The following is an 8,122-nucleotide window of genomic DNA, read 5'->3' as shown; positions in this document are numbered from 1 at the left end:
TCAAACCGTTTAGAAATGCTCCTTGAAGTGCCACATTGTTCCACTTGGAGTCCGCTGCCAAAGTCCAGAACTCAATAGAGTACTCAGCCACACTGTTAGAACCCTGCCTCAAATTAAAAAGTATCTTGGAGGAATTACCCACATGGTCAGGCTGGTCAAAAACAGTCTTCAATTTAGCAGAAAAATCAGCAAAAGTCAATCCAGTCAAAGTTTGATTTGAGCACACAGCCTCAGCCCAAACCAGAGCTCTCCCTCTTAACAGCCCCAGAACATAATGTACCTTAGAGGAATCAGTAGAAAACGACAGTGGTCTCTGCCGAAAAATCAAGTCACACTGAAGCAAAAATCCCCGGCACTTGTCCAATTCTCCATTGAACGGTTCAGGCGACGTGACAGGGGGTTCCCGATGGAACGAAGCCTGCATAACGTCGGAGGAACCAACTTGGGGTGCATCAAACTGAGGGTCAGAGAGAGATGGAGAACTGATAACAGACAATTTAGAGACTTGTGTAGTTAACTGAGTCACCTGGTTCAGCAGTTGATGATTATTTTCCAAAAGAGTCCGAATCAATTGGTCATGCTGTCCTAGCAACGTTCCTTGAGCCTGGATAGCTTGTTGGAAGCTGTCTTCGTTTGCCTCGTGCTGTTTCTCTGTTGGGTCCATGGCCAGATCGTTCTGTTAGGCTATGGTTAAACCCAGCACTCAGAGAAACAAAACACGACTAAGGGAGTGGAAGAAACAAAAATGCTTTTAATAAAAATAAAATTTGTCTTAGTCCAAAAAACAACTGAAGAAAAGGAACAGAGTGGGCTAGTCGGCTCCGGAGGAAGGAGAGGCTGAGGCAGGCAGGCAGGCAGGCAGGCAGGCAGGAATGTCTGAACTGAAGACAAAACAAACGACAGGTTAAGGAGAGTAAAGAGCCAGGCTGAAGACAAAGACAATTAAACTCTACTGGTGCGCTAAGTTACCGCTCTAGTAAGAACAACGATCTGGCGCCGGTGGAGAGCCATGCCCAGGAATTAGTAGTGCAGGTTGATGAGAGAATAGGATGCAGCTGCGTAGGCAGGAATCACTGGAAACAACCCGCAGCTGCACAGGAGAGGCAGATCATGAGCACGCCCTCCGATCCACTCCAGACACACACCGGCAGACGCACCAACATAATGGGGACAAACCCACATACGACAGATAAAGAGGGGACAAAACAAGGAGGAAGGGAACCAGAAAAGGGAGAGACAAGCTGCCCACATAACAGAAGGTCTTACATGTGTTGACTCATACTGCTTTTTCCCTTCCTTTGCTTGGGTGAGCTGGATGCCACACTAACTCAAGCTGAACTGGAAGAGGTGGCTGCAGCTATGGTCCATATTGTGTCGAAAACCGTCTCCACACTGACAGGATCCTGCCTGACCCAAACGCTTCAAATGGTACAATTACATAAGAGGCTGTCTGTTTGACAGGTGTTTATCAAAGTGAAACCACCAGAACACTATCACTCACAAGATAGACCAAAAACAGTGAATAAAGTGATTGTTTGATTGAAACTAATGATTAATTACATGTTGACTAAATATTTTATGTTACCCTTTCCTGATAGGATTTAATATATTCTGACTGCTGTCTCTAGGTTAGTCTTGTCTGGCACAAACAATTGTAGCTGAATGTATTGTTAATACCACCCCAAAAACATATCCATAACCATGCTGTTTCATTCTGTGATCTCATTAATAATTTACATAAATGTCTGTGTGTGCTACGTTGTGGTATTTTTTCCTGTGTTGTCAGTTGCAATGGTCAAAATAACAAGCATTGCAAATGTATTCATATATTTTCTTCCTTTGATTTTGGTCTAGTTGCCAGTTCCCACATCATAAATTGTGTACTCTGCAGGGTTTTCCCTCTATATAATAGTACTTGTTGATGAAAATAAAATCATATGATGTAATATACATACACTGACACTCAGTGGCCAGTTTTTAGATACACCCATCTAGAAGCTGGACCGGGAGAGGAGAGAGCAGCCCAGGGGACTGAGTAGGAGTAGAATGACGCTGACCTCACATGCTGATCTTAGGTCAGTTTTGTGTTTTAAAATCGATGGTCAGCAGTGGACTGGTGTTTAAAATGTGGTGACAAACCTTAAGTGGTTCTAATTTTAATAACATGTTCAGAATTAGTTTATCTTTCTAGAACCTTGGAAGAAATATAAAAGGAGTGACTGCAACCACCATTATTCCTTTTAGTTTGTTTTTTGCTACCAGGGGAACATGGGATTTTGGTAACATGGGGTTTCGGTAACTTGGGGTTTTGGTAACATGGGGTTTCGGTAACTTGGGGTTATGGTAACATGGGGATTGGGTAACATGGGGATTGGGTAACATGGGGTTTGGTAACATGGGGTTTGGGTAACATGGGGTTTTGGTAACATGGGGTTTTGGTAACTTGGGGTTTTGGTAACTTGGGGTTTGGGTAACTTGTGGTTTGGGTAACATGGGGTTTTGGGTAACATGGGGATTGGGTAACATGGGGATTGGGTAATATGGGGTTTTGGGTAACATGGGGTTTAGGTAACATGGGGTTTTGGTAACATGGGGTTTTGGTAACATGGGGTTTTGGTAACATGGGGTTTGGGTAACATGGGGTTTTGGTAATATAGGGTTTGGTAACATGGGGTTATGGTAACATGGGGTTTTGGTAACATGGGGTTTTGGTAACATGGGGTTTGGGTAACTTGGGGTTATGGTAACATGGGGATTGGGTAACATGGGGTTTGGGTAACATGGGGTTTGGGTAACATGGGGTTTGGGTAACATGGGGTTTTGGTAACATGGGGTTTTGGTAACTTGGGGTTTTGGTAACTTGGGGTTTGGGTAACTTGTGGTTTGGGTAACATGGGGTTTCGGGTAACATGGGGATTGGGTAACATGGGGATTGGGTAATATGGGGTTTTGGGTAACATGGGGTTTGGGTAACATGGGGTTTGGGTAATATGGGGTTTTGGTAACATGGGGTTTTGGTAACATGGGGTTTGGTAACATGGGGTTTTGGTAACGTGGGGTTTGGGTAACATGGGGTTTTGGTAATATAGGGTTTGGTAACATGGGGTTATGGTAACATGGGGTTTGGGTAACATGGGGAGGGAATGGCCGGCAGGGATGTAGCTCAGTTGGTAGAGCATGGCGTTAGCAACGCCAGGGTTGTGGGTTTGATTCCCATGGGGGGTATGAAAAAATACAAAATAATGTATGCACTCACTAACTGTAAGTCGCTCTGGATAAGAGCGTCTGCTAAATGACTAAAATGTAATGTAAATGTAGTACCGGGTCGGAAAACCCTGTAGCCATGAAGGGATGCACTTGGTCAGCAACAATGTTCAGATACGCTGTGGCATTCAAATGTTGCTCAATTGGTATCAAGGAGCCTTACATGTGCCAGGAAAACATTCCCCACACCATTACACCACCACCACTAGCCTATACCGTTGACACTGGACTCATGGACTCATGCTGCTTACGCCAAATCCTGACTCTGTGATCAGCATGACGTAACAGGAACCGGGATTCCATTCCTTACTAGTTTTGTGTGTATTAGGTATATGTTGTGAAATTGTTAGATATTAATTGTTAGATAGTACTGCACTGTCGGAGCTAGAAGCACAAACATTTTGCTACACCCGCTATAAAATCTGCTAAACACATGTATGTGACAAATACAATTTGATTTGATTTGATTTGGGATTCATCTGACCAGGTAATGTTGCTTTGTCATTATGGGGTATTGTGTGTAGATTGATGAGGGAAAAAAACGATTTCATCCATTTTAGAATAAGGCTGTAGCGTAACAAAATGTGAAAAAAGTCAAGGGGTCTGAATAGTTTCCAAATGCGCTGTAGATGCAGACGTACAGTGCCTTGCAAAAGTATTCATCCCCCTTGGCGTTTTTCCTATTTTGTTGCATTACAACCTGTTATTTAAATGGATTTTCATTTGGAGTTCATGTAATGGACATACACAAAATAGTCAAAATTGTTGAAGTGAAATGAAAAAAATAACTTGTTTAAAAAATAAAAAAATAAACGGAAAAGTGGTACATGCATATGTATTCACCCCCTTTGCTATGAATACCCTAAATAAGATCTGGTGCAACCAATTACCTTCAGAAGTCACATAATTAATTAAATAAAGTCCACCTGTGTACACTCTAAGTGTCACATGATCTGTCATATGATCTCAGTATATATACACCTGTTCTGAAAGGCCCCAGAGTCTGCAACACCACTAAGCAAGGGGCACCACCAAGCAAGCGGCACCACCAAGCAAGCGGCACCATGAAGACCCTGGTGCTCTCCAAACAGGTCAGGGACAAAGTTGTGGAGAAGTACAGATCAGGGTTGGGTTATAAAAAAATATCAGAAACTTTGAACATCCCACAGAGCACCATTAAATCCATTATTAAAAAATTGAAAGAAAATGGCACCACAACAAACCTGCCAAAAGATGGCCGCCCACCAAAACTCACGGACCAGGCAAGAAGGGCATTAATCAGAGAGGCAACAAAGAGACCAAAGATAACCCTGAAGGAGCTGCAAAGCTCCACAGCGGAGATTGGAGTATCTGTCCATAGGACCACTTTATAAGCCGTACACTCAACAGAGCTGGGCTTTACGGAAGAGTGGCCAGAAAAAAGCCATTGCTTAAAGAAAAAAATAAGCAAACACGTTTGGTGTTCACCAAAAGCCATGTGGGAGACTCCCCAAACATATGGAAGAAGGTACTCTGGTCAGATGAGACTAAAATTTAGCTTTTTGGCCATCAAGGAAAACGCTATGTCTGGCCCAAACCCAACACCTCTCATCACCCCGAGAACACCATCCCCACAGTGAAGCATGGTGGTGGCAGCATCATGCTGTGGGGATGTTTTTCATCGGCAGGGACTGGGAAACTGGTCAGAATTGAAGGAATGATGGATGGCACTAAATACAGGGAAATTCTTGAGGGAAACCTGTTTCTGTCTTCCAGAGATTTGAGACTGGGACGGAGGTTCACCTTCCAGCAGGACAATGACCGTAAGCATACTGCTAAAGCAACACTTGAGTGGTTTAAGGGGAAACATTTAAATGTCTTGGAATGGCCTAGTCAAAGCCCAGACCTCAATCCAATTGAGAATCTGTGGTATGACTTAAAGATTGCTGTACACCAGCGGAACCCATCCAACTTGAAGGAGCTAGAGCAGTTTTGCCTTGAAGAATAGGCAAAAATCCCAGTGGCTAGATGTGCCAAGCTTATAGAGACATACCCCAAGAGACTTGCAGCTGTAATTGCTGCAAAAGGTGGCTCTACAGAGTATTGACTTTAGGGGGGTGAATAGTTATGCACGCTCAAGTTTTCAGTTTTTTTTGTCTTATTTCTTGTTTGTTTCACAATAAAAAATATTTTGTATCTTCAAAGTGGTAGGCATGTTGTGTAAATCAAATGATACAAATCCCCCAAAAAACTATTTTAATTCCAGGTTGTCAGGCAACAAAATAGGCAAAATGCCAAGGGTGGTGAATACTTTTGCAAGCCACTGTAAATGTCAGAGGCAACCTAACCTGAGTTGTGATAACACTAACAAAGGGGTGTGTTAACAGCATGACATTGTGTTTAATGTATATCTGTGCCTTGACAATTAATGTTATGACATTCCTCCCTGGGGTTTTATATTACTATTGAAATAAAATAAAATATACATTAATAAAAATACATGACAAATCGTGGGACTCTTATTTTTAAATTGGTAATGCAGGACTTATTTTGGCATGACAAATCAACATACTTTGGGGGGCATGATAAATCAAGGTAATATTATTTTGAAATCGGAAATCAAAGGACTTTTATTTTGGCATGACAAAGCGAGGGAGTTTTATTTTGAAATCGGAAATGCAGGACTTTTATTTTGGCATGGCATATTAGGGGACATCTGAGCTGGATGCCTTATGTAACTCTGAGCCGTATGCTGGATGTAACTCTGAGCCGGATGCTGGATGTAACTCTCAGCCGAATGCTGGATGTAACTCTTAGCCGGATGCTGGATGTAACAATGAACCGGATGCTGGATGTAACTCTGAGCTGGATGCTGGATGCTGGATGTAACTCTTTGCCGGATGCTGGATGTATCTCTGAGCCAGATGCTGGATGTAACTCTCAGCCGGATGTTGAATGCTGGATATTACTTTGTGCTGGATGTAACGCTGAGCTGGATGTAACTCTGAGCTTGATGCTGGATGTAACTCTGAGCCAGATGCTGGATGTAACACTGAGCCGGATGCTGGATGTAACTCTGAGCTGGATGCTGGATGTAACTCTGAGCCGGATACAGTGTTACAGTGCTACAGCCCTTTCTGTAACAAGTGGCTTTGAAATTTGACAGACAGGGAAAGTGTATCAGTGAGCGTGGACCTGTGGTCATTTGTGGACATCATGAGACAGTAGATAATGTTGAACATTTAGTTTATGGAGATATAATTGTGGAAATTTAACAAACCCCAAAACTACAAAATAATATATGTTTACAATCCAAAATATAACAAACATAGCAGCTACAACATATGCACCTATCCGGTGTATGTGACAATAAAACATTCTCTCAACCAGCTTCATGAGGTAGTCACCTGGAATGTATTTCAATTAACAGGTGTGCCTTGTTAAAAGTTAATTTGTGGAATTTATTTCCTTCTTAATGCGTTTGAGCCAATCAGTTGTGTTGTGACAAGGTAGGGTTGGTATACAGAAGATAACCCTATTTGGTAAAAGACCAAGTCCATATTATGTCAAGAACAGCTCAAATTAGCAAAGAGAAACGACAGTCCATCATTACTTGTCTCTTCTTCTTATTGGTGTCCTTTAGTAGTGGTTTCTTTGCAGCAATTCGACCATGAAGGCCTGATTCACGCAGTCTCCTCTGAACAGTTGATGTTGAGATGTGTTTGTTACTTGCGTTCGCAAAGTATTCAGACCCCTTGACTTTTTCCACATTTTGTTACGTTACAGCCTTAACCTACACACAATACTCCATAATGACGAAGCAAAAACAGGTTTTTAGATTTTTTTGCAAATGTATTACAAATAAAAAACTTAAATATCACATTTACATAAGTATTCAGACCCTTTACTCAGTACTTTGTTGAATCACCTTTGGCAGCGATTACAGCCTTGAATCTTCTTGGGTATGATGCTACAAGCTTGTCACTTGTATTTGGGGAGTTTCTCCCATTCTTCTCTACAGATCCTCTCATGCTCTGTCAGGTTGGATGGGGAGCGTCGCTGTACAGCTATTTTCAGGTCTCTCCAGAGATGTTCGATCGGGTTCAAGTCCGGGCTCTGGCTGGCCCGCTCAAGGACATTCAGAGACTTGTCCCGAAGCCACTCCTGCGTTGTCTTGGCTGTGTGCTTAGGGTCGTTGTCCTGTTGGAAGGTGAACCTTTGCCCCAGTCTGAGGTCCTGAATGCACTGAAGCAGGTTTTCAACAAGGATCTCTGTACTTTGCTCTGTTAATCTTTCCCTCGATCCTGACTAGTCTCCCAGTCCCTGCCGCTGAAAAACATCCCCACAGCATGATGCTGCCACCACCATGCTTCACCGTAGGGATGGTGCCAGGTTTCCTCCAGACGTGACGCATGGCATTCAGGCCAAATAGTTCAATCTTGGTTTCATCAGACCAGAGAATCTTGTTTCTCATTGTCTGAGAGTCCTTTAGGTGCCTTTTGGCAAACTCCAAGCGGGGTGTCACGTGCCTTTTACTGAGGAGTGGCTTCCGTCTGGCCACTCTACCATAAAGGCCTGATTGGTGGAATGCTGCAGAGATGGTTGTCCTTCTGGAAGGTTCTCCACAGAGGAACTCTAGAGCTCTGTCAGAGTGACCATCGGGTTCTTCGTCACCTCCCTGACCAAGGCCCTTTTCCACCGATTGCTCAGTTTTGCCGGGCAGCCAGCTCTAGGTAGAGTCTTTGTGGTTCCAAACTTCTTCCATTTAAGAATGATGGAGGCTACTGTGTTCTTGGGGACCTTCAATGCTGCAGAATTTTTTTGCTATCCTTCCCCAGATCTGTGCCTCGATACATTCCTGCTCTATGGACAATTCGAT

Source organism: Coregonus clupeaformis, chromosome 18 (genome assembly GCF_020615455.1).
Source record: "Coregonus clupeaformis isolate EN_2021a chromosome 18, ASM2061545v1, whole genome shotgun sequence".
Classification (NCBI taxonomy): domain Eukaryota; kingdom Metazoa; phylum Chordata; class Actinopteri; order Salmoniformes; family Salmonidae; genus Coregonus; species Coregonus clupeaformis.
The sequence above is the reverse complement of the archived record's forward strand: the minus strand, read 5'-3'. Positions refer to the sequence as shown.